General features: G+C 37.4%; 1 protein-coding gene and 1 pseudogene across 2 annotated transcripts in view; both read left to right on the top strand.

The window, feature by feature from the left end:
- GLRA2 (glycine receptor alpha 2) overlaps positions 1 to 27,550 on the top strand; it is a 195,962-nt gene that overhangs the window by 111,927 nt on the left and 56,485 nt on the right. The gene's annotated exons all lie outside the window — the stretch shown is intronic.
- LOC136317305 (P2R1A-PPP2R2A-interacting phosphatase regulator 1-like) lies at positions 18,814 to 26,452 on the top strand (annotated as a pseudogene).

Here is a 27,550-nt window from a genome sequence, read left to right as displayed (position 1 = left end):
TTTGTCCACTTATTTTTAAGGTAATTCAGGATGGAGGGTAAATCTGGTCCCTGTTACTCCATCTTAGCCTTAGGTAGAAGTTAATGCCATGGTTCTGAATCCTTGATTTCTTTTTAAAATTTGGCATGGAATGTAAATAAATTGAATATGACAATTTAGATAATTTACATAATTATCAGAACGAGCATTAGCTTATAAATGCAAAGAATACAGTCAGTCTAATCAATGAAGACCACATTTATTAAATAAATGGTCAATAAACTCTGAGACTGAGAACACATTAGTAAAAATAATTAATAATTGGTATGTATGAACACAAATAATATCCTAATGGGAAAATCAGTTTTTCTCCACAAAATGCTTCATCAAAAGTTTTGCTTCAAAGTGCTATATTCTAACATATTTAGGTTTATAACTGACTAATTACAATGGTACCTTGACACACAAGTTTAATTCATTTCATGGCCGGCTTATGCCTCAATTTGCTCGTGTGTCAAATCTAGTGGAGTGTGGCAGAAGCTCGTGATTCAAATATCCATTCATGACTTAAAGCAAAAAATCCCGCGAGTGACTGCTCGTCTCTCAAATTGCTCGTGATTTAAAGTGCTCGAGCGTCAAGTACTACTGTATTCTTAATTTTTCTTTTTATAACCTACTCTGGACTACTTTGGGAAGAAGGGGCCTTATTTCCTGTTCAGCAACTCCTCTTCACATGTCAAGTTACCTTAATGGTTTCAGCTTGCCACCCTGGATGCACTCACTTAAATCACATAGTTATTTCCTTTAAATAGATTTGATTCAAGGCACACCTATTATGTTAGACATTAAGTAGGTCGAAAAGATAGTAAAGTAGTCCCTGTCCTTGAGGAATTTATGATCTAGTACTAGAGTCAGCAAATATTGTCAACAAAGGGCCAGATAGTAAACATTTTAGGTGCTGTGGGCCAGACGGTCTCTGTCACAACTACTTGACTGTGCAGTTGTGGTGCAAAGGCATCACCGACGAATATATAAACAAGAGTGTGGCTGTGTTCCAATGAAATCCCTATCCAACATGAAGAAGCAGAGAAGTACATAGAATAGTACAGGGTGGGGTGAAAGCAGATTTAGAGTTGTGAGTACATGAAACACACAGTTTATTCTTGTATTACTATTTATTAATTATTGCATTATTTGCCATAGGAATGCCTATAAACCTACTTTTGCCTCATCCTGTATATGTGTTGCAAAGATAACCAGAAGCAAGTCTTTGTCAGTGAAGGGAGATTCATATCTTAATACCTGTTTTATAAAAAACAATGTATGATTTAAGAGAGGCAGCAATATTTGAGTTGACATATTAGCCTGCCCTGTGGTGGCACAGTGGATAGAGCGTGGACCTGGAACACTGAGGTCATAGGTTCAAAACCCTGGGCTTGCCCGGTTAAGGCACATATGGGAGTTGGTGCTTCCTATTCCTCCCCTTTCTCTCTCTCTCTCTCTCTCTCTAAAAAAATAAAAAATAAATAAATAATTGAGTTGATGTGTTAACATTTGATAGCATTAAAATAAGCAGAAATGACAGCAGAAGGCCTGAAATAACTATCAGAGATGAGTCAGCACTGCAGATTTGAGGGATGAAATAGTCCTATTTATTTATTGGCATGTGGATTATATATACAAGTGAGGTGGGAAATAGTCCTTTGGATTCCCCCGGACAGAAATAATGTCTTCTTTTTCTAGAGTGGTTAAGCTCCCTCCTTCAGTCCTTTACCTCATTCTGTCTTATACTATGGTTATTTTTTCACTTCTCTTTGTTCTCTACTAGACAATCCTCACAGTTAGGGCAATGATTAATACGGCTCCTTTTTGAACCTCCACTGTTTCTAGCATAGAGATGGAACCCAACAGCCGAGCAATACTGTCTGTAGAATTAATCAGTGAAACCATCCACTTCAGCCCAGACCTTTTGGGCTTACTAACTAGACCGTAAGGCCCTGCAGAGATAGTTTATACCCTAGCTGACTGACAAGGAGTGAAATGCTCACTTGTTACAACAGTAGCACCTTTATTTTTCAACAACAAGAGTTTTGGTAACAAATCTTGCAATTGTTCATAGGTTATTTCCTTTTATTCCTTCATCATGTAAATTCGACCATAATTAGTAGCCACTTGAAATACAGCTTCTAAGTTCTAATTCTCCACAGTCTATTTCAAGGGGAAAATCCATACAGATAAGTACTGGGATTTTATTTTTTAATCAAAAGGTTAATTAAGTGAATTAATCTTTATGTTTGAATGCATTTTTATGTGGAATTTCAAATAAATAATTTAAGTGGGTTAAAATCAAATTGGTGTAGTATTAAAATGAATAATAAAGCTTAGGAAATGAATAAGAATCTTATGTGTTCTATTAATTATGCAACAGCAGACAAAACTGCCTACAGCAAGCTTAACCTGAGAAGACAGGAAAGCTGATAAAGATTCGCAAATCCTCCTAAAATTGCTATATCTCCATAGAAATCATTTTGTAAAATGTACAATGTTCCATGAAGACATAGTTTTGAGCATGTCTTCAAAGAAAAGTACTAAGAAGTTAGCATTTAAATTAACCTTCTGAATTACAATGGCAGTAAATAACTGTAGAATCATACATCAACTTTGTCATGTCCACTAAGAAAATGAAGACAGACAGCAAAAATAGAATCTGAGTACACAGATGTGGCTGAGAGAAGAGGCCCAAAATCATTTAATGAAGACATTCTCTGTGCAAACAGTGACACCATCTATCAGCAGGATCTGTTTATATAATACAGCTGTGTGTCTGGGAGATTGCATAGGTGGTGGCTTATGAGCATGAACCTTTCTTTTGCTAGTCAATGTCACCAATAAGCAAATATTTAAGGGAAGAAATATGAGGGCCAAAGTCCGTGTAACTATTCAGAAGAAAATGGACTGTGAAAGGGTAATGTATACTTCAAAATATCAGAATATAAGACAAGTTCTGTCATGGTCTTCAACAGTCTCTGGAGAAGTGTTAATTTGTTCTTTATGTGAAATTAAACAGGTCATGCAAAATGTGTGTCTGTTATCTCTATTGGAAACAATTCCTAGGGAAGAGTTTTGAATACGTCTCCCACCTAGAAATCATGGGAATCAAATATTGCCATTTGAATTGGAAGCAAAGAGATACTTTTACCTAGTGCCTATGTAGAATCACTGCTCCTGGTCTTCCCTGTCCATATTAGGACTGGGTATAGAAAAAAAAGAAAGAAAATCATAATGAGAGGGTTATGTCAGAGGGACATAAGAGTCAACTGAATGAGTTCCCAGTGGCCAAAGCTAGACCAATTTAAGCAAAAAAATAAATAATGTAGTATTGGATTATAGCCCATATCATAAAATAAATATCCATGAGTCCATATTGATATAAATAAATGATTGGATAAAAATAGTTAAGGACGGTAGACAAATTTCCTGTGCAGAAGTATTCTCAATAATTTATGTATATATTTTACAATTCTTCTCTTAAATACAGGTTGTGCTTAGTGACTTCCTTCCAAAGACAGAATAGGAAGGGAAAAAAAGGATAACTTCACAGTGAAAAAACCTGACAAACATTACCTCAGCCAGAAGATAAAGGTCAACATCAAGAATGTGGGGGTTACAGGAGGGAAAGTGCGTGGGGCAGGTGGAGGAGAGTACGGGGGATAGATGGTGATGGAGGGACCCATGACTTTGGGTGGGGAACACACAATGAAATATACAGATGATGCGTTATAGAATTGTATGCCTGAAACTTGTATAATTTTATTAAATGGTACCACCCTAATAAATTTAATTTTTTTAAAAGAAAAACATTTATTGCTAAAAGAGGAAACAGTGATAAGTAATGTTGATGGTATATACCCTCGATAAGATATGATGAGAAGGGTACTTTAACTCTGTCGTCTTCCTCCCCAAACCCGTAACACTGGTAATCTCAAGAAAAATATCAGATAGTTTCTAATTGAGTTTACATTCTATAAAATGCCTAATCAATAAGCCTCAAAACGATCTAGGTCATAGAAAACAAATCTGAGAAACTGTCACAGCGAAAAGGAGCCTAAGGAGAGATGGTAACTTAATGTAATATGGTATCCTGGATAGGACACTTGAAGAACAAAAAAATTAGGTCAAAACTAAGGTACCACAATTGGTTCATTAGGTGCAACAAATGTAGCATACTAAAGTTAGCCATTAACATTACAGAAAATTGGGCATAGGGTGTATGGAAAGTATCTGTGTTATCTTTGCTGCTTTCTATAAATCCAAAAGTATTCTAAACTTTTAAAAATATTTTAAAAAGTGATATCTATTTTAAAGCAACTAAAATGTCTTATAGAATCTAAGAATGGATATGTGCCTGGGCATCAAACCTGGATTAGAGAGATGGACAGAATATGGAAATCCTCTATCGAAATTAGAGACCTAATTTATTCTATTCCCTTTACTCTTTTTTGTCTCTTATCAACACAGGGTACAAAACCTGGCCATAGACAGTGCAGGGATGTTCATGTTGTATAATTTTAGGGACCTGAGGAGGGACTGCTCTCTCCTCTTCTAGACTATTTGTAAATTCCCAGAGGAAAGGAATTCAGGACAAAATTCCACTTCTCTTTCCATTAGTTGTGATAGATAGGTTCAGGGAAAAGCCTCTGATTAGCCTAGCTTAGTCTGTCTGTTCACCCAGACAAATCAAGTTCTACCAAGGAAATAGCATTTCATGCCCAGAGACTCTCCCTCATGGATGATGGAGAGCCCTAGGGAGGTAGGGGTGTAGAAGAGGAGTTTCTCACCAGGTAGAGAGCAGAAGACAGGGCAGGGGAGCTCCCAACCAATGAAGAAATGGACATAAAGCATCTAAGCCTGAGGTCGACGGGGGGGGGGCACAAACAATATGAAAAATAAATATTCAGCATATTTGAAAATGAACAGATCTAAAATCCCTCATCCACACTTGCAAAATCCCCAAAGCTCTGAAAGCCAAAAGGTTTTCATAGCTCATTTGGCAGCAAACCTGTCCTGAACTGATGGGAGGCTAATTACAGGCTCTACATATTCAGTGTGAATATTCATATTATTTGCCAAAGAAATGTTAATGCATTTGATTATAAGGTCTTCCCTAAGCCCCACTAGGAGTAAGTAATATGTAATTAATTGTATATGTTATAGTATTAAAAAGACCTGGAAAAGTCTGAATTATAGTGCTTAATTGTACCCATTGGTTTCATATAAGGGATACACATATAATAGTACATATATTGAAAAACATAAATATCAATTTTTATGTAGTTCTGGAAACAAGAGTCACAAAAATAAAAACCATATGAAAAAGAAAAAAACCCTTTAAAAATACTGAAAGGAAAATACGCAACATCTATGTGAGTTTTAGAAGACAGGCTAACTCTATTAATAGTAATACTTCATTTATATGCAATGTTTCCAGTTTTCAAAGCAATTTTATGTTATTTTTTTTAATTATCAAAACTTCTAGGACATAAGCAGGGCAAATACTATTGTGGCCATTTGTGGATAAGAGAGAGGTATTCAGAAAAAAAGTTTATTAGAGAAAGTGTAGGGTCTCAGTTGCATGTCTCCTAACAACTTACTCAATGCCGTTGAACTCTGGTGCTCTGTGTCAGATGGAAAGGGATTATTGAGTTGGCATTTTCAGCACGTGTAGGTAAAAGCAAACCACAGCTATTTAATATGTGATTTCTTTGACGTTTTGAGGACTATGAAAATGAAGATTTCCCAAGGATCCTTGGGGACGGTAGTGGTGAGGTAGTCACCTGCAATAGGATAAAACAGGTTCAGATTTCCTTGGCTCTGAATCCCTTGTGAGTGTATGTGCCCTTGGTCAAGCCAGTTATGATGATAGCTACCATTTAAGGCTGTGGTAGGGTCTTTCATAATATAGTCCATAAGTAAAGTCTTTACATGGTACATTCCATAAAAGATCGTTCTCTTTTCCTTCAAACTCCTTGTCTATCTTTCTCAGGAAGTCAAACGTTCCTTCCCAGGTAACTCTTAATGGGAATCACACCCCCAATACTGACAGAAATGTGAAACTCTAGACCATACACCTCATGAAGGCAGAGACCCACCGTGTCCCCAGCATATGAAGCAGCTGTTGAATCTGTATTTGTAGAATGAATAACTAGAGGAGGAGTGGGAACTTCCACAGCAGGGTATCCCACATCAGAGACAGGAAAGCCTCAACATTGAATTACGTGATTTAACACATTTGGGAAAATTCCCTCATGCACTGCAATTATTTATGGATTTTGCTATTCAGTGACAATGCTTTTTCTATTTCAGTGTCAGTATAGGAAGCCCGGGGAAAATTGTTAAAGCCAGTTCTTCAGTTCTGAGAACTGTTCCCCTCTGCTTTCTAGTCCTCAGTGCTACTCATCATTAGCAATTATGAGACTTGTGTTGCCTTTGTAAGACTCTAAATTCTCACAAATGCCCCAAAGCCCCACAAAAAAGATTGAAATCAGTCTAAACTTGAGGAGAGCTCAATTCTATTTCAATAAATCCCCACTTGTTTGTTTGTTCTTTTTATCTTTAATCTGAATGCTTCTATATAGATTTTAAAAAACTTGTATTACTTTGCAGAGTATTTGTAATAATAAAAAGAACTGCTGAAGCTCAAACAGGTGTCAAAATAGTCACAGCAAAACATGTTAGTATGATGAATCGAACAAGTATATTCTGTATATGAATTCCACATATCTGGTATCCTATCATTATTTTAATATTGAAGTTCAATTTTAGCTCCTAATTGGAAGAACATTTTGCAACTCTGTTTCCATGGTGTCTTCCTCTTTGCATACTCATAGTCTAGTAACACCCAACCCAAACCACAGTGTGCACATTTTAAATGGATATACATTCTAATGCTTGCTTTCATTGAAGATTTGTTTGTGGTAAGAAGGAAGATGGAGAGGAGGAAAGGAAGGAAAGGAGGAGAAAGAGAAGGAAGCCTCAAACTGCCCATTGCTTTGCCAAGAGATAGGCAATATATACCAGGCATTTTTTTTTTCTGAAGCTGGAAACGGGGAGAGACAGTCAGACAGACTCCCGCATACGCCCGACCTGGATCCACCTGGCACGCCCACCAGGGGGCAACGCTCTGCCCACCAGGGGGCGATGCTCTGCCCCTCTGGGGCGTCACTCTGTTGCGATATACCAGGCATTTTTAAGGAAGGAAGTACTCAATGATTCCACATTTTGTTTGGAAGATGCCTAGAATTATGTGGTAAACTCATCATAAGAGAAATGATCAACAAGTGTATTGCTTGCACCATAAGGAAAAGAATAGCATGCAAATAAAAAGAAAAGGGGGGAAAAAAGCTAAAATGTCCTCTTCAATCACAAGTAAAAAACTTTCCCAGGCTGAAATCTTTCTTTTTTATTGGAGAAAAAAAATACATACATTAAAATGCTTAAAATTCCCTACTGTTAGGTATACTGCCCAATGAATTTTTACATATATACATACTTTATGTCAAGATATAGAATATTTCCAGTGCCCTAAAAGTTTATTTTTTTCATGGTCAACACCTTTCCCCAGAAGTAACTACTGTTCTGACTTATTTAACTATTGATTAGTTTTGCCTCTTCTTGAATTTCATATAAATGGAATTATACATTATGTATTTTTTATGACTGGCCTCTTTGACAGATCCTAATTTCTGTGGGATGTATCCATGTTGTTTGTATTGCTATAATTTGTTCCATTTTGTTGTCCATTCTCCTGCTGATAGGCATCACTTCCAGGTCTCAGGCTATTATGTGTTAAATCTGCTATGAACATTTGATACATAGCTTTCACGGACATTTATCTTGATATATGATGAGTGGAATTTCTCATATATTGATGAGTGGAATTTCTGGACTACAGGTATGAATATGCTGGCTCCAATATATATTGACAGTGTTCCCAACTGATTGTCACAATGTATGAGAGTTCCAGTTGCTCCACATTGGTGTCAACACTCATTATTGTCAGTCTTTTTTCATTTTGACCATTCAGATGTTAAAGGTAGCTCATTGTGGTTTTAACTTGCATGCCCTAATGAGTAAGGATGATGAGCACTTTTCATATGCTCATTTGCCATTTAGTTATTTGTTGTTGTTGTAAAGTGGTTATTGCAAATTTTTGCCCATTATGTTATTACTCAAGCATAATTTTTTATTTAAATTCTATTATCCAAGTACTCTATTGAGTGCTACATTATTTCAGTAAACCAACTTAAAGAGGTTTCTCAGGGGTGATCATTTTTGTCTTTTTAGAAGTTCTCGGTTCTGTTTTCAAAAACAGTGATTTCAAAATGACCGTGTTTTTTTTTTTTCACGTGCAGTAATCCTACATGGTAGGAGGATTACTATCCTGCATATATTGTCAGAAGTGAGTAAAATCCCTTATGGTATAGTGGTTCAGAGCATAGACTGGGTTCAGCTCATATGATACTGGTTGTATTTACTTGCCTCTGATACCTCATTTGTACAATGGGAACAGGACTTGCCCCATAGTGTTGTGGAGATCATTGGGTTAACCTATATAAAGCTCTTAGAGTATTGTATAATGTTCAGCAAGCCCCGAATAAGGACTGGTTATTGATAACATTTCTTGTGCCAAATTAAGCCCTCATTGTGTCTGTTTAATCAAGAGAAGGTTAAAACATTATCTAATGAACTGGGGGAAGCACTCACATGTGGATCTTGACCACTCAAACAAAAACTAGGAGATTGGGTGGGAATCTGCACAACTCGCTGTGTGAAATGATTACTGAAGCCTGTTGAAATGTTCTTTCTGGTCCATTGGGCTTTGAGGGCCCAGCATATGTCTAATGGATCCTTTGGTGTATGAGTTTGGAGGGCTCAGGCCAAATTATAAATATTTATAACTTGTAAATGGTTCAGTATGGCTCTGAACAGGAACTAAAAGATTTAGGATAAAAAGAGAAGCTCCTCTTCCGGGCAGCCCAGAACACAGGAACACTTAATAAAAAGGATGCCACAAAGATTATTTAATAAAATCTATAATGTACTCTTATAAAGGTTATATACTCAAGGACATTCAAGTAGCCAGAAAGCACACATCAAATGTGAACAGGGAGAAACTGCCTAAGTAAGAGAATTTCCTCTCACTCAATGGTTTAAAGGGAGCAGTGGGCTTTCTTTCTCATTAAGTTCATCTGCCTAGGTTACGTACCTGGCAATTCCCCTACTAATGAGAATCTGCTCTTCCCAATACTGGAATAGGTAAGTCTTTATCCCTACCCCTTTGCATGTGTCAGTGTCATGTCAGAAACAATTTTTCAGGAAAGAGACATTTCAAGGCACAATCAGGTATGATCATTCAGTCACGCAGCTCTTCAGTCATCTGATGCAATGAGAACAGGGGCAATGGTGATGGACTGACTGTTCCTGCTGACTCATTAGATTCAGAAGGGAATCACATTCTTCAGTATTCACCACCATCAGGATGTTAGCTTCCTATAAATGTTCACATAACAGTGTGCAATGATTTGCACTCAGTTGTGATTTTATTGTACAATTTGTTAAGTTATGGCTACATGGACTTCTTGCTATGTATAAGTCCATTGAGCAGGTAATCATTTTTATTTTGCTAAGATTTTTTTTAACTTTCTATTTCTTGGATTTAAAAAAAAATGATCCTTGAAAATTACTTGGTTCAAATGAAAGACATTCCTGGGATCTTTACCATATACTTATTGACATGGTGTGGTAGGCAGAATTCTAAAAACGCCTTTTCACATCCGACAACCACCATACAGAATGAGCTAATAAAATGGGTATTGTTTTTAAGCCACTAAATTCATGATAACACGTTACAGGAAAATAGAAAGCTAATATACCTGATTTCTTCTCTTTACATTCTTTTAAATGAGCAATAGAGGAGGATTGGGTAAAGAAAATGAAAAGGCCTGAGAAACACCTATGGATTAATTCAAGTTATTAGAGGTCATGGTGTAATCTGAAGAAGAAGAGGCTCCAATTAACACCATCTTGATAGTAATTATTATAATATAATTGGGGCAAGGAAAACAGTCTTCCGTGGAAGCACAAGGGACTTTGGCAGGTCCTGGGTTTGACAATCATTTCATCATTTGTCCTCAAACTTGAATCATACCAGGAATGTCATTTTGCTTTTCGTGCTTCCCTTTTCTCCTGTAGAGAAAGTCAAACTATATGGCCAAGGTCAGAAGTGCCATGACAGCCCCATAAGTGAATTGGGATTGTGCATCATTGTCACCAAACACAACATAGGTGTCACATGTTAGAAAAGTGAAAGGTGGGAAGTGGTGATAAAGAAAATTTTTTTTGAAATTTCCAGAATTACAACAGAGTGCAATATGTGGATGTGGATTCAGGAATCTTGGATGAGAAAGAGGATAGAAGTATGAGTCCCGTTAAAGTAGGATGTGTGGGATCTACTTCTACACTCTCTACAACACTTAGGGACAGCCCTGCCCACCCTCTACTCTGGTGTGGACTATCCCGTCAGATTCCGCTTCCCAGCTGTGCCGCCAGTCTTGCTGGATTTTCTCCATACTCCTGACCTCCTCTGCCATTCTCATCTGTGGCCAGCAGGACAGCCCTTTCAGTTCTCAGCACAGATACTTTTTTTCAGAGATTCCCCTGATAGTACCTAAATGACACTCTTCTTTCTGATTTCCAGAGTCCTCTCCTCACTAGAACTCATCTCTTGCTTTGTTTAATGGAAAACTGGAGATTCGATAGACTAATGGGATAATCAAAGAAATAAAGTGGATTATTTTTAGGAATAGAGAAATTGAGGATCATGAATTTTAGTAAACTAATGGGGACAATGTAGATATTTGGAAAGTTCCTCTTTCAAATAATATTCTAAGCTTTCTAAAAAATATACACTGTCGTATGTCTGTGTTTTTTTAATGGGGACAAATATGGAATCAAAGCCTGTTAGTTCAAGCAAGGTAAAAGAGTATGGCATTCCCTACAGCCAATATCTCAAAAGGAAAAGCCGAGGGCATTGAACCAGTGTAATTTATTTTACAGTCATAACTTAGTGGGGGCTTTTGCTGATATAAGACTTCAGAGGATGGATTTTATTTATCTTTTTTAATTAGTATGCTTAAAAAAGAAACTAGAAGTATCCTTGGTCTACCAAACAATCAATTTTATTTCCTACCTCAGTGAATGGTTCTAAATTGTTTCAAGTATTGCTCTATCCTTAAACATTTTAACTAGTCATACTAAATGCTGATTTGAGGGAAAGGACAGGAGAAGATAATTCCATTCAGTGTTGACTTTTGGCTTTATAGTTTGATAAAACCAATTTTTTTCTTGTTTGTTTATACCATACCTTTCTAGGGCTAACCTCTAGTACTAATCACAACAGGTTAATGAGGGTTGTGGTTTTTATTGTTCAATCTCTGAAAACATATTAGTGCTTAAGCCTTCATCTTCATGTAAAGAATTTTAATAGTGGCATAAGTAAAAATGACCTGAACAAATTTCCTATATGGACATTAATGAGAAATATTGATTTTATACAACTGATATTACTTCCATGATACATAGCAATAGCATAGAGAGATAAAAGTGAACAGCAAATTTCATGCTTGCTCTGCCTATGGTTTGATTATTAGGCTTGGGCAGATAGAAGATAATTGCAAGGTAGAAGATGTATATTTTCCTTGATTTGAACCACAGATTTTCTTCAACCACAGAGGCAAGTAATAAATACGCTTCCTTTTCTTATACTAGTAAAGACAAACAACTAATGCCTCCATTTTTCTCTTCTCCATTTCTGATGGCTATATGTGCTTCATATTCTTACTGAGTTATATTTGTCAAGCTCTTTCTCTGGGATGGGAATTAAGTTATATATTTGGCAATAGGAAACTGAGAAAAATATGGAGAAATGACTAAACTATATTTTTTGTCTTTCTTCTTTGAACCCTAAGTAGACACTGTGCACACATGTGTGCAAATAGCAGGTTCATTTTTTTCAAAGCAAAGTACTTTGAACTAGATCCAAACAGAACACAGCTCTCAATCCATTATCTTGCCTCTTTGTAATTAGCTAAAGGAAAAACTAGAACAAGAACTGATCACAGCTATTGGAACAAAGTCCACCTGGGGCTTGCTGGACTTGGTGCAATATTAGGTGCCTGGTTTTCCCATAAAGTGAGATAGATGTGTTTTGAAAAACAGTTCCTCTACCTTCCAACTTGAGTTTAGAACTATGCCATTAAAGCCATCCCTCTGGAATAAGTGGAGACAATTGGACAGTGCTCCAGAAGATCATGATTGAAGAATTAGGGAGGGGAATTTTAGTAACAAGAAATAAAAGTAACCGATTCAATTGCATGCTTATTGTGTACAAAGCACTGTGCCAAAAGTGATTTATATGCATATTATATTATCTAATGCTTAACACAACCCTATTTGGTGAAGGCACTATTATTACAGTTGAAGAAATTTGGCTTACAGAGATTTATTGCCTAGACTTAGATTGACTGGCCAGTAAGTGACAGAGACAAGATTATTTTTTAGACAGGTAAGAGTCTAAAGGCACATGCTTTCTGGGTCTGTTCTAGGTTCCTTTAATTCAGTTAATTAGTATACTGTACTTATATTGACTTCATACTTGGTACTAAGCAATGTAATAAATTCTGTAAGTGATTAACTCATTAAACCCTTTAATTAACTAATTTAATCTAACAACAAATGAAGTAAGGCTTTTCAGTAGTCTATTTCACAGTTTTCCAAACTAAGGCAAAAAGAAGTTCAACAACTTGCAATCATCATAAAGGAAGTATGGCAGAGGTGGAATTTGAATTCAAAAACTGTTGTACTCGTGCGGAGGACCCGGGTTCGATTCCCGGCCAGGGCACACAGGAGAAGCGCCCATTTGCTTCTCCACCCCTCCGCCGCGCTTTCCTCTCTGTCTCTCTCTTCCCCTCCCGCAGCCAAGGCTCCATTGGAGCAAAAGATGGCCCGGGCGCTGGGGATGGCTCTGTGGCCTCTGCCCCAGGTGCTAGAGTGGCTCTGGTCGCAACATGGCGATGCCCAGGATGGGCAGATTATCGCCCCCTGGTGGGCAGAGCGTCGCCCCTGGTGGGCGTGCTGGGTGGATCCTGGTCGGGCGCATGCGGGAGTCTGTCTGACTGTCTCTCCCCGTTTCCAGCTTCAGAAAAAATGAAAAAAAAAAAAAACTGTTTACTGTAGGCTGTGCTTTTAACCATGGTCTCTCCTTTTGTCATTAAATTACTAACTTGAACTTTCCCCATGTGAGGGAGTTGGGAAAGTAAATTGAATCTGAGGACCCAGACTCAGTCTCAGACCAATCCAAATGGCTTGGAAGAGGATAATTGGGATGTGCCGGTGCACTCGTAACAAAGAAGACTAGAGGGACAGAGTCCAGAGGAGAAGGTTTAACAAAGATGGGGAGGGTTCATTAGCAACGGAAGCTGGGCAGCCCAGTTGCAGTAATCGCACAGTTTTGTGTAGGGAGGCAAAACCCTTTGATGGTGGTGAAAATAGAAAGTGACTGCCTACTCAGCTTCAGCTTTCCTTTCCTGCCATCTGTATCCTGGACCTCATAAGAAAAAAAACAGTGACGGCCACTTTTAGGCCAGGTTTTCACAACTGCAAAAGCCTGAGTAAATTGGGGGAAAAAAAGTCATCACTCTCCTTCATATTAACTTTAGAAAACCTGACACAAGGAAGCATGAATAGATGTTGGACATTGCACACAGGGATCCCAAACCGTCTAATTTAATCAGAAAGCAAAACGCAGGGAGGAAAAAGAAGGTGGTATTTAGGCTTGCCTTGGTTATAGGGAGACTCAGGGGACAAGAACCATTTTGAGGAAATGCCAAAAATATACCTGCCCTAAAACATTCCTCCCAAACACATTTGCCTTCAGCAGTGGGGTTGGTTGATTTCAATAATGATCATAATAGTTTATACTTGTATGATGTGTTAAATTTACATGTTACTTTCCCATCCATTGTATTATTTAATTTCCAGAGCAGCCTTCGAAAGCAGGCAGGACTAGATCTCCTTTGCAAAGAAAACAACTACAGGCCTGAGCCCAGCTGCCAGTGTGTGAAAGCCTAAGTTGAAATTCAGATCTCATGACTCCTGCTCTGAGGTTATGTGAGGCTGAACAGGGCAATTGGAGGAAGGAGCAACAGGAGAGCCTGCTAATAGAAGAAGCATGGCACAGCCAGGAGATAAAACTATCAAGGAAAAAATGGTAGAAAGCTAAGGACAAACACAATTTATTTTATTTAAGAAAAGGTAGATGGAGGTTTGTGGTTGTGTAAATAAAGGAACACTCACATTGACCTGGTTATTTATCTGGTCATATCATGACAAGGTCCATAAAAGTGTTGGCTTTTGAGATGGATAGGAGATTCTCAAGCAGAAATGAGGTGGACAGAATATTAAGGTGGCTCAGATAATTTGAATAAATATGAAGAGGCAGAAATCAAGGACATAGATGGAGAACAATGCATTACCCAGTGCAATTGCTGCATTGAATGTGTGAAAGGGAATAGCAGAAGATAAAGCTGGAAGGGGGAGATGATATCATAGACACTTCTGAATGTCCAGCTAAATACTTTGATCTTAGTTCAGTAGGCTTTGGAGAACCAATAAAAGTTTATAAATATGGAAGTAACACAATGTCTGCTTCATGGGGTTTTTGTGAGATTTTAATAAAATGTTGATGCAAAAGTGCCTTGTAAAAATATGATTTAAGGAATTAATATTATATAATTGCATTCATTCATTCATTTAGTTCACAAGTATTATTAGAGGCCCTGTTTCTTATCAGGCATGGTCTGTGTAGGCACTTGGTATTCATAAATGAACAAGACCTATCACTATGCGCTGAACCTTGCAGTTTACTGGGGAAAATGAACATTTCAACAGTTACAAGTAAGTACTCTCAGGTCAACGTACATATGGTGCTGGGACAGTACAGAAGGAAGGTGTGATGAACACTTCTAGGAAGAGTCAAGAGGAAATGATATCTCAATTGAATCTTGAATAACCATACATCTAAATGTAGGAACTAAAATTATTAACCTCCAAGTGCCAAACATAGAAGAAAATATTTGAGATACTGGATTAGACAAAGTTTTCTCAGCCAAATCACAAAAAGCACAGACCATATAAGAAAAAAATGCTAACATGGACCTTATTAAATTTTAAATTGATTTTAAGTAAATAAAAAAGCAAGCCATGGACTAGGAGAAAGTATTTGCAAGACATATAACTGAACAGAAATCTTATCTCCAAAATATAAAAAGAGCCCTTCTTACAAGTCAATAACAAGAAACAACCCAATAAAATGATAAATCAAAAGTTTGAGCAGACACTACAAAGAAAATATACAAATAGCCAATAACCACAAGAAAAGATGCTCAACATCTTTAGTTATTAAGGTAATGTAAAATAAAATCACAATGAGATACCATTAAACAGCCAAAATGCTTCAAATTACAAACACTGATTTTAACCTAATGTTGGTGAGAATGTAGAGCAAATGAAATCTCCATGCACTGCTGGTAGGAATTCAAAAATGTTAAAATTCATTTTAAAATATTAAAATTAAAAAAGAAAATAATATGGAACTGCATTATAAAATTAAAAAGGCACTTAGCATATATAACACAACCACACTACGCCTAAATATTTACCCAGGAGAAATTAAAGCGTATGTCTACAGAAGCTTGTATATAAAAATGTTCTTAGTAATATTATCCACAATATTCTAAAACTGAACGCAACTCAAAACAAATACCCATCAATAGTTGAATGAATAAGCACACTGTAGTATATCTATACTATAAACTTGAAGAGTATAAGGACTGGTAGTACTTAAAGAGCTGTAGAATTAAAACTAAATTAAGGCTATGAAGGAGAAAACAGTACATAATGGCTTTATGCTTTGACAAAATAGCTATAGCACCGTTAGCAAAACTAAGAGGATAATGAGGCCCTGGCCGGTTGGCTCAGCAGTAGAGCATTGGCCCAGCGTGTGGAAGTCCTAGGTTTGATTCCCGGTCAGGGCACACAAGAGAAGCGCCCATCTGCTTCTCCACCCTTCCCCCTCTTCTTCCTCTCTATCTCTCTCTTCCCCTCCCACAGCCAAGGCTCCATTGGAGCAAAGTTAGCCTGGGCACTGAGGATGGCTCCATGGCCTCCACCTCAGGCACTAGAATGGCTCCGGTTGCAATGGAGCAATGCCCCAGATGGGCAGAGCATTGCCCCCTGGTAGGCATGCCAGGTGGATCCAGGTAGAGTGCATGCAGGAGTCTGTCTGACTGCCTCCCCGCTTCTAACTTTGGAAAATAATAATAATAATAATAATAAAGAGGACAATGAGAAGAATAAGTTCACTACTGAATTATTTAAAAATACTTAAAACAAATTAATATTTAACTTTAAATAAGCGTTATTTTAATGCTGAGATTTAAAAAACTTTAAAAAGAAATGTTTAAATACACTCAAAGATGCAACATGATATCTTTCTCCCTCATACTTAAGTTTTCTCTGACCTAACCAATCTAATCCCAAATATATATTCCTGTCTGTCTTCTCCTCTATCTCATCAGAAATATATGGATTTTGTTTATTCATGCTAAAATATTAATCATATATAAAAATTGATATCCAAAAATCAGTCTTTAAAACTCTTCATTGTTTTGAATGTTACTTGATATGTAATGATTGTTCAATGCACAATTTCTAAATATGCCAAATAGAACACCAAGTTATAGATTCATATGAAACATGATATACCAACCCCAGTAATATTATATTGCATATATTAAAGCATAACAATATTTTCATTTCTGATTATCACAAGACTACTGCACTAATCACCTTCAAGAACTAATAAAACACGAGGGCAATGAAAACAAAATCTAAACACACCATAATTACTACAGGGAAATCTCTGATGATATATTATTATATATAATAAATGACAATTCTGAAAGCTTTCTCAAACTGTGTTTTAATCATGTTTGTCTCCATTAAACCTCTAAGTTAATTAAATAGGCAAACCAACTTGAGACAAGGAATTGATTATCTGTGTAGGACACACTCAACAGAGTAGCAGACATAAAAAAGAATCAATTTTTCTTCGTGGTGTGCAAATTAAGCTCTATTCAGAAAAATAAAATTAACAAAATCCCTGTTCCCTTGGGTTCTTTTGCTCTTCCGGGACATGATAACGAAGTAAATATGGCAGGAAGGGAAAATACATCTAAATGTTTCTTCTACCGTTCACCTTGGGAAAACAAAAATGTCTCGTGTCTCATTAGAGAGAACCTCCAACCACTCCTTTCAGCCTCCTCCCTAATGAAGCTTGGCCATTATGACCTAAGGAGTGAATCTCCTTCTATTCATTAAGGAATTCTAATAGCAATCTATTCAGCATGGACAAAATAAATAGATTGTGCACTGCATTTTTAAAAATTAAACTTTAAACAGCCTTTCCTTTGCCTTGCATTTCACCATGATCTCCTCAGGTCCACCCAATGTCCCCAAGCACAGTAGGGTCTCATTTTCAGTTGCTTCCCCAAAAGAGGAACCAGGAGCCATATTTGCCTGTATTTGTAAGTCTGAAAAAAGCTTAACTGTGGCATCCCTAGCTTGTTCTCTTTTACATGGGACTTATTTTACTTATTCTAGAATTAGAGAATAGAGAATTCTCTGGTATGTTACTTAACTAAAAATCAAAAGAATATTCTTTTGTGAATGCTGACTCTGAGAAGTGTGTTTTTGGGTAGACAGTAGAAGAAATAATTTTTCCTATACCCCTTTTGTTTATTATCTTCATAATGATATCAGTAACACTTTCTATATTCCTGAATATACATGTCAACAGTTTAAATATCATAGTGTAGCATTCACTGTAGAACACACTGTCTCTGAGATAATTACATGCAAATGTGAATCTATTCTTTATTCTTCTTCTGTTTAAATTGAATAACACCAACACCTTAATCATGTGTGAAAATAGTATTACTGTTTCATGAGGGAAACATTTGGTAATAAATGAAGTTCAAGTAGGAACTTTTAAATCATTCCAGACACTATTTTCCCCACACTTTGTAATTCTAAACCTGTGGATAGGGAACAATGTGCTTTTTCAGGTGTAAGGATCAGAGTGTTGAGAGATTTCAAAGTAAAGCTTTGCCTTATGTTATATTATAATTGCTTTATATTATAAATTATATAATTAAAATATAACACTATATTAAAATATAATTTTACATGTTATATTAGAACATTTCACTCAGTTATAGTTTACCTCCATGTTACTATATTCAGATATCCCACTATAAAATCAGGTGGGTTGAAATGTAAAACTCCAAAGAACATAACTAACTTGGAACATATGTGATGAACTTTGTTTAACATGATTTCTCAAAGCTGTCATCCAGTCACTGCTTCACTTGTCTGAACAGAAATCAAATATGGAGGCCCGGACATAAATGAGGGCAGGGTCATCCTGATGTCCTTGAAGTAGAAGAAAGACACCACTCTGTTCTCCCTCTTGGAGTTGTCTCGCCACACATCATCGTTAGTACGTGAACATTTCCACCCCTAACCCATTTTCAGTCTTTGAAATAAGCATCCACTTCTGGTAAAATTATACTCACATGAAGTGCCCTCAGCATATTAGATACTGAAAATATTTGGTAGTGAAGGACACAGTCCCCTGGATTTTCAAAGTATTCCAAAATGGAGGAGAGTGAGAGCTGTTTGGCTAGAAACAAGCAAGTGAGGTGTGCTATCCACACTGATCAGGGGTTATCTGAACTTGGGAATTCTCTGAAAATGGAAGTAAGGGCTTACTTGGGTAAATCCTCAGAATCCTGAAGTTTCAATTTGTAAATGGGAGAAGCTGGGTAACAACAGGCAGGTGAGACCAAAGCCGTGCTGGGCTGTTGGGAGCATCAATGATGTGGGGATCGTCTGGGAGGCGGGGAGCAGAGGGCCTCTATTACTCTTGTGATGGTGGCTTCCCCTTCTTCTTCCTGTGCTCTGGAAAAGGACACCTAGAATGAACCTCACTCCATTTCCTTTAAGCCACCCCTAATTTGCTCCTTGCTATAGTCCTGGAAAGGTGATGACCAGGTCAGACTCCCTTAAGAAATCTGCTATTCTTTTTTTAAAATTTTTTTTAATTTATTCATTTTAGAAAGGAGAGAGACAGAGACAGAGAGAGGAGAGAGAGACAGAGAGAGAGAGAAGGGGGAGGAGCAGGAAGCATCAACTCCCATATGTGCCTTGACTAGGCAAGCCCAGGGTTTCAAACTGGTGACCTCAGCATTTCCAAGTCGACGCTTTATCCACTGTGCCACCACAGGTCAGGCCAAAATCTGCTATTCTTGATGAAAATAATCCAAGCGGAGGGTTCCTATACAAACTCTTTCTGACTCTTCAAGGACCACTCTTCCCCACAGCTGCACTTCTGGATTTGCTTCATTCTTAGAATCAGTCCAGAAGGAGGTTTCTATAGCTTGGCACTACTCATTTTCTATTCTTAGGATATTTTCTTAATTGCTTCCCTCTGCACCCTTCCAGTACTTGTGGGCTGTGTTTTATACCGGGTTCAGTTGCTTGCATTTGTACACTGTTGTTTTTCAATTTTCCCCAAGTTCAATGAAACCTCCCTATGAAACATGGGGTCCAACTGTGTTATGACATGGCTCTCTGCATATTTATACAATGGTTGTACAAAGACTTTATTCTCTAACACGGATCACGTCTTACACTCGGGAACCTCTTTATTATAGCTGAGTACCAGCACTGTCAGCATCACCTACCTAGGAGCTTGTTAGAGATGGAGAATCTCGGGCCCTTTCACAGCTGTACTGCACCACAATCTGCAATTTAACTAGATCCCCAGGTGATTCGTGTGCACTTCACAATTTGAGACACATCGGGCCACAACAGTGGTTTCTGATGCAGGGATTCCATATTAGTCACATGAACTTTAGAAAATACCAAAGTTGCGACCCATTCCTACAGATTCTAATTTAATTTGTATGAGGTGAGGTCCTAATATGGGTATTGTTTTTAAGTTTCACATTTATTATATTTAATTGAATTTATTGAGGTGGCACTGGTTAACATAAGTATACAGGTTTCAGGTGCCCGATTCTACAGCATGTCTCTGTACACTGTGTTGTGGTTTCACTTGCTAAGGCAAGTCTCTGTCCATCGCCATTTACCCCCTAGATCCTCCTCCACCTTTCCCCACCCCTGGAGATCACCACACTGTTGTCTTATGTTCATGAGTTTCTTTTCTTTTCTTTTTGTCCTTTTTTGCTCAATCCCTCCACTGCCCTCACCCCCCAGCAACAGCTGTCAGCCTGCTATGTAGGTATGAGTCTGTCTCTATTTTACATGTTATTTTGTTCATTAGATTCTACATATGAATGAAATTGTATGGTACTATATTCCTCTGACTTATTTCACTTAACATAATGTTTTCCAGGTCCAGCCAGTTATTTTATAGGGCAGTCACAGCTGAGAAATACATCTCTAGAATAAGCATTATTAAGTAAAGTTTGTATCCTTCAAACTGTATATGTTATACATATATTCATTCAGTATTAGACTAGAAAATCCTGGAGGGCCAAATCCACCTCTTGTACTTTTTATATCTTCCAGATCATCCTTTGTACCATGATTAGCATATGGTGGTCACTCAAATACATGTTCATCATACATGATAGGGTACTAAAGCTAGGAGACAGACAGCTAGGGTTCCTGTCATGACATCTTTGACCTTGGGACAATCACTGGACTTATTGGGAATTCAATTTCTTTGTCAGTCAAATGGAAATGAGTTCCTACTCTAGTATTCATTTATTCATTCACTCAACAAATATTTATGAACATCTATTCTGTTCCAGGTTATATTCCAAGTACTGAGGATACATACAGTGGTAAATAATTAACACAGGAAAAGCTCTTGTCCTCATAGAACTTTTCTTTTTCTTTTTTTTTTTTTAATTTTTTTTTTATTTTTTATTTTTAGAGAGGATAGAGAGACAGAGAGAAGGGGGAGGAGCTGGAAGCATCAACTCCCATATGTGCCTTGACCAGGCAAGCCCAGGGCTTTGAACCAGCAACCTCAGCATTTCCAGGTTGACGCTTTACCCACTGCACCACCACAGGTCAGGCGAACTTTTCTTATAAGGAAACATATGAATAACAAACAAGCAAGTGAACAAAAATTAAAGCAGAATAGATGCATAGGTAGCAATAAGTGCTAAGAAAAAGTATAAAGCATAGTAAAGTGTTGGAATGGTAAAATGTTAGGTGCGAATGAGGAGAACTCAGTTAAGTGATCAGAGAAGACCTCTCTGAAAAGGGACATTTGAACAGAGACTTGAATGACGGAAGAAGCAAGCCAAAGATAGGCAGAGAGTGTGCAACAATAAAATCCCCAGGCAGGAACAAACTAAGAGTGGTCAAGGGGTAGACAGAGTGCAAGGGCAGTTGCAGCAGGATTCTCTGTACAGTTATTGAAGGATCAGGTAGATTTATTAAAGTCTTGAACTTATCAAAGCTTAAGTGCATATATGGAAAATGTAATTTACCTGAAGGCAAACACATCTTATATTTGGGGCAGCAGAAAAGTAACAAAGAGCCAGAGCACCATCATCACTGACTTACCTTCTCTACTTTTCCACATAGCAGTTTGACTTTGGCATCTGCAGGACTATGCTTCCAAACACGTGCAGAGATAGTATTTCCTACTCTAGGCCGTGCCTTGAGTTCAGCAACTTTAGTCCTGTTCTCTGGTGTTAATGAAAAGGTCCACTTAGGTACGCACTTTAGCGATTTTGTCTCTTCCCCTTTGATTATCAGAGGTCTATGAACTTCTCATAGAACCAGACCAGGAGAATGCCCATCCTCTGGGCCCGATGTCCAGAGTCCTGAAGCATGGCTCTGGTTCCAGACTGTATGAGTCTTTAGTTCCAGCCAAAAAGCAGAACATCATTCTTTTGTTGCTTTCTTCCTTTCTGAACCACTTTTTCAGATGTCATAGTTTTATTTATAAAATTCAACTGCTGAAGTGCATCCTAGGTTCAGGGATTTATGTCTCAATTATGACTCCTAAGTGCAAAATCTTGAAGTAAGAATGTAAGTGTCCATTTTGTTCTGTAGATTCCACATATGAGTGAAATCATGTGGTGTTTGTCTTTCTCCAACTGGCTTATTTCATTTAGCATAATGCTCTCCAGGTCCAGCTATGCTGTCTCAAAAGGTAAGGTTTCTGAGGGAAATGAAGGATAGAGAAAAAGAAATCGGGGGCCAAACAAACAAAATGGACAACACTGGTGACCGCTGTGAGTTGGAGGAGGTGCAGGAAGGTATGAGGGCATAAATGGTGATGGAGGAGGACTTGACTTGGGAGGGCATGTGGACACACAATATGATGTACAGAAATGTGTTGTACAATTGGGCACCTGAAACCTTTATAATTATATTAACTAGTGTTACCCTAATCGTTTCAATAAAAAAAAAAAGAATATAAGCCCTCAAAAAAACAGTGCTTGATGATGATGATCGAAGATAGTGATGACTATGGTTATGGTCATGGTCTTAGGGATGAATGTATCCATGACAGCCCTCCTCTTTTTCACATGCTATTTGGTTCCAGTAGTGAAGATTGAAAACTCATAACATTGACTAACACAAGATAAATTTAATTACATGTCATCTCTCTTCTAAATACCTTTCATGGGTTATCAAATCTGATTTCTACAATTCCCTTATACTTTTAGTTATTGTCATTTTCATTCCCAGGAACCTGAATCACATAGATTTGGTGTAACTTATCCAAAGGCATATAAGAAGTGACCGCAGCATGTTTCAAAGTCCAGACTTTCGTTCCAAAGCCTGAGCTCATAGTCATGTCACTTACCTGTCTGACAAACAGCTACTCATTTTATAAAATTCAACTTAAGAGTTTACTCTCTACACAGCTCTCCCTTATCTCCCCCTCGTCAGGTATAACTACCATAGCAAAAACTATATAATTACCATTTTAAGTTCTGTGTCAGGCTCTGCTTAGTGCTGTACTTATGTAATCCTAACAAAGTTAGATTGCCTCCAGGCCAAGCCATAAAATGGTTTTATTCCAAGTCCTACACTGTAAAATTAAATTGTAGTTTTCACCTTTACTACATTCTCTCTAAAAACTCCAGAAGGAGAATTACATTGATAACACAGAGTAATACTTCTTAGAATCCCTCCTTCCCTCCCCTTCCATCCCTCCATGCACCCTCCAGCACCCCCTCCAGTCTACAAAGCAGCACATGAGAGCTGCCTTCACCTTACTTCTTCCAAACTTCTAGAACTCTCTTCCTGAAACCCATCTCAGGATGGCTTTTGTGCTCTCCCTTCCCCCCTCCTCCTCCTCCTTTCCAAATTAATTTTTTGTTCTCACTAGAGTAGCTTTGTATCCTTTCCAGTATCAATCAATATACTATGGTTTAGGCTTCTTTTGCCTTGATTTTGTTTCTACATACTCAATAGGATGAATGCTCAATGAACCGATCTCATCACAGAGGCAGCAGCCCCAGCAATAACGAAGCCTTCTTCTCAGAAGGGGGAAAAAAAAGACAGTGCCCAACTATATATAAAAATTTTGTCCTTGTCATATACACTTTCTCAATTTATTACCACTATTCTAGATGGATTTAAATTTTTGCAATTTTAAGATTTTTAAAAAATGAGCATTAACTCATTTACCCAACAGGATAGAGTAAGTTCATGCAGATTCAGAAATTGAATCCAGTCTGAATAGATAAAGAGCCCTTGAGGTTAGCCGACCTGACTTTAGGTATGTGACGTAATCCCTTCAATCTCCCTTAAGGGGTCCAGTGTCCTTTAGAATAGCGATCACCAAGCCATGGCTCATGGGCCAAATCCAGCCCATTATCTGTTTTTATAACTAAGATTGATTGGAATGTAGTCACAGTCACTCATTTACATAATGTGTGTGGCTGTTTTTGTACCACAAAAGCAGAATGGAGTAGTTATAACAGAGAAAGTATGGTCCAAACCTAAAATAATTACTATGTGGGCCTTTACAGAAAAAATTTTCTGATTCCTACTCTAAGATGATTCTTGGCACATCCAACAGTTAACTGGAAACAGGCCAATTCTCTACAAATAGTGGTAAAATAATTTGGTAATTTGATAAATTGTAAATATAGTAAACTGGTCATTCAATGAATTTATTTGTTGCAAACTAGGTTCTGGAAAATTTTTTCAGTCAACAAATTCATTTAAGAAATATTTATGGAATATCTACTATGTGCCAGGTTATCTTGGAATTTATGAGTGAAAAATTCCCACATACTTTTATAGATTACATTCAAGGCAAGAGAAACAGATAATAAACAAGAAACATAAAAAAATTGTGTTGTACTTTGGGAGGAATATGTACCATGCAATAAAAAAAAAGAGTCAACAGGGGATTGAGAGCCTAAATAGGAGGGATACAATTGTAAAGATTGTGATCAGAATAGACCCCATTGAGAAGATGCTATTGAGAAAAGACTGAATTAAGGAAGGAGAAAGGTACACAGACATCTAGGAAAGAGCATTACAGGCAGAGGAAACAGTATGAAGACTTTAAGGTGGGAGCAACAAAAAGGACAGTGTGTCTGAAGTAAAGACGGAAGGGAAGGTTAGTATATGAGGTCAAAGTTATTATGGTGGATGGACCATGTAGGTCCTTGTTGACCATTGGAATGATTCCAGCTTATTTTCTAAGTGAAACATGGTCCGTGGGAGGATCCAAACAGAGAAGAGACATTATACGATTTATATTTTAAAAGATTACCTCAGCTGCTTTATTGATGATAAACTCTGGAAGAACAAGGGAAGAAGCAGAAATACTAGTTAGGAGGCTCCTATAGTCATTCAAGTGAGAGAGGATGGACTTGCTACCCTATTATCTGTATCTGTGTTATGCATATATAATTGGCTAATCCTTTCACTTTCTCTGATCCCATCCATCACCTTATCCCTCTTCCCTCTGACAGCTGTCCATCTGTTCCCTGTGACCCTGCCTTTGTTCATATTTTGTTCCTCAGTTTATTGTGTTCATTAGATTCCATGTATAAGTGAGGTCATATAATATTTGTCTTTCTCTCCCAGGTTTATTTCACTTAGCATAATAATATCCAGGTCCATACATGCATTTTCAAAAGCCCTTTAGTGGCAATGTTCTGTCTTTCCTATCACTTCAGTTGTATGAAGAGATAATAAACACATTGGCAATCCTACTTCTTGTTATTCTTGATATACGAGAATGACTCATACTGATCCAAAAAGAGCTGTCAATTTCTGGATAAGCTGAATGATCAGAGAAATTAAATTCCAAAGAAAAATGCCAGGAAAAATTAATCTATCTGGGAAAAAAATTATAGTTGAAACTATGCCAAGAGAAAAATATAATAAATTCTAGAAAGCAGATAACTTGGCTAAAATTTATTTTTAAAATAGAAAAGATTTATTTCCAAAATAGAAAAGATTTGTCAATACCATCCAGTCTGAATTAAGCACATTTCCATGGATTACTAATAATTTTTGAGCTGAATAATATCTCAAGCCTATGATTTATTAAAATTTGAAACTGTCCAAATAAATATAATACTAATAACTATTTAAATGATCTTGCCCTTTAAAAAAATAATCTTGCCCTTTTGCTTTCCTTTCCTTATCTAAAAAAATTAGGAAATTTCATTAGCTGATGGCAACGTCCAAGAAGATCCAACAGCACTCCTTTGATCAATGAGCTTGGTGATAATTCACAGGTGTTGCAAGCTGACACATTAAGAACTAAAAGAAACAGTACATTTATTATATAACACTGTTTTTGCCACCTTCTCCCATGCATACTTCTATCAGTCACCTTCATTAAATCAAACAGGAAAATGGCATGGATTTAATAAATAAAGAAGGAATGCATGAATGGGTGGTACAAAGTACAATACAGATAAGTCAAACTTGGGAAGAAAGTTTGAACTTGAGTGACAATTTAGAGAAAACATCTCCAAATGGTATTGATTTAATTCTAGTATCCTCAGCAGTTTCTCCCACCAGCAGTTTCTCCATCTTTACAAACTTGTGTGAGTTGCACCAGTTTGCTTGCAAGTCCTATTCCCAAAGTTCTACTAACACTATTAGATCAAGTACCCTTGGATCATTATCAAGAAAAGGTGAAATTGTATTTAAAGATCAGCCAAAGAGATTTTTCTAAGACACAACCAACGTGTTTTCTTCTGGTATGAATGTGTGTCTATCATCTGTTCAGATGTTCTTGATGGAAACAACAGCAGTCTAGATCTCCTTGTAACTCACCAGATAAAGTCAAAACTGTAACAAACTCTCCTGTGTCCCCTGCTGATTTGCGTTCTCCATTTATTATAGTAAATGAACTTTGTGTGTGTGTGTGAGAGAGGAGGGGAGAAGTGAGAAAATTCCTGCATGAGCCCCTAGCAGGATCCACCCAGCAACCCCTCTGGGGCTGATGCTTGAGTACTGAGCTATTTTTAGCACCTAAGGCTGATGTGCTTGGACCAACTTGAGCTATCCTCAGCACCTGAGGAAGACACTCAAACCAACTGAGCTATCCTCAGCACCTGGGACTGATGCTAGAACCAATTGAGCCATTGACTACAGAGGGGGAGAGGGAGAGAAGGGGGAGAGAAGTGGAAGAGGAAAGGAGTGAACAGTAGATGGTCACTTCTCTTCTGTGCCCTGACCTGGGATGTCCATATGCTGAGCAATGCTCTATCCACTGAGCCAACTGGCCAGGGCCAATGAACTTTGAAACAAGAGATTCACCCATCCCAAGACTTTCTCACTGATGGAAAAACACACAAGGATATTCTCTTGCTCCTGTACTCCATCTCTCTCTCTCTCTCTCTCTCTCTCTCTCTCTCTTTCTCTCTCTCTCTTACACACACAAATTGGAGCAAAAACAGAATTATATGGCATAATTTAGACCAGTGGCAGGCAAACTCATTAGTCAACAGAGCCAAATATCAACAGTACGATTAATGAAATTTCTTTTGAGAGCCAAATTTTTTAAACTCAAATTATATAGGTAGGTACATTCCTTATCAAGGTAGTGCCCACACGTGGTATTTTGTGGAAGAGCCATACTCCAGGGGCCAAAGAGCTGCATGTGGCTCACGAGCCACAGTTTGCCAACCAGGGATTTAGACTATTATTCATATATTTTCTAAAATTCTGTTTATTTATAGAACTTGAATGTCTAATTTCTGTGTATGCCCTTAAAAGCAATGTAGTAATATTTCAAAGAGTTTTCCAAATAAGAACTATGTTGAAGATTCAATTATACATCTTCAAGCTGCTAAAAATAGAAACATGCTACACTTGAACTTTTTAGAAAAAACAATGAAGAACTCTATTTATG

Source organism: Saccopteryx bilineata, chromosome X (assembly GCF_036850765.1).
Source record: "Saccopteryx bilineata isolate mSacBil1 chromosome X, mSacBil1_pri_phased_curated, whole genome shotgun sequence".
Classification (NCBI taxonomy): Eukaryota; Metazoa; Chordata; class Mammalia; order Chiroptera; family Emballonuridae; genus Saccopteryx; species Saccopteryx bilineata.
This window is presented reverse-complemented; position numbering and strand designations above follow the sequence as displayed.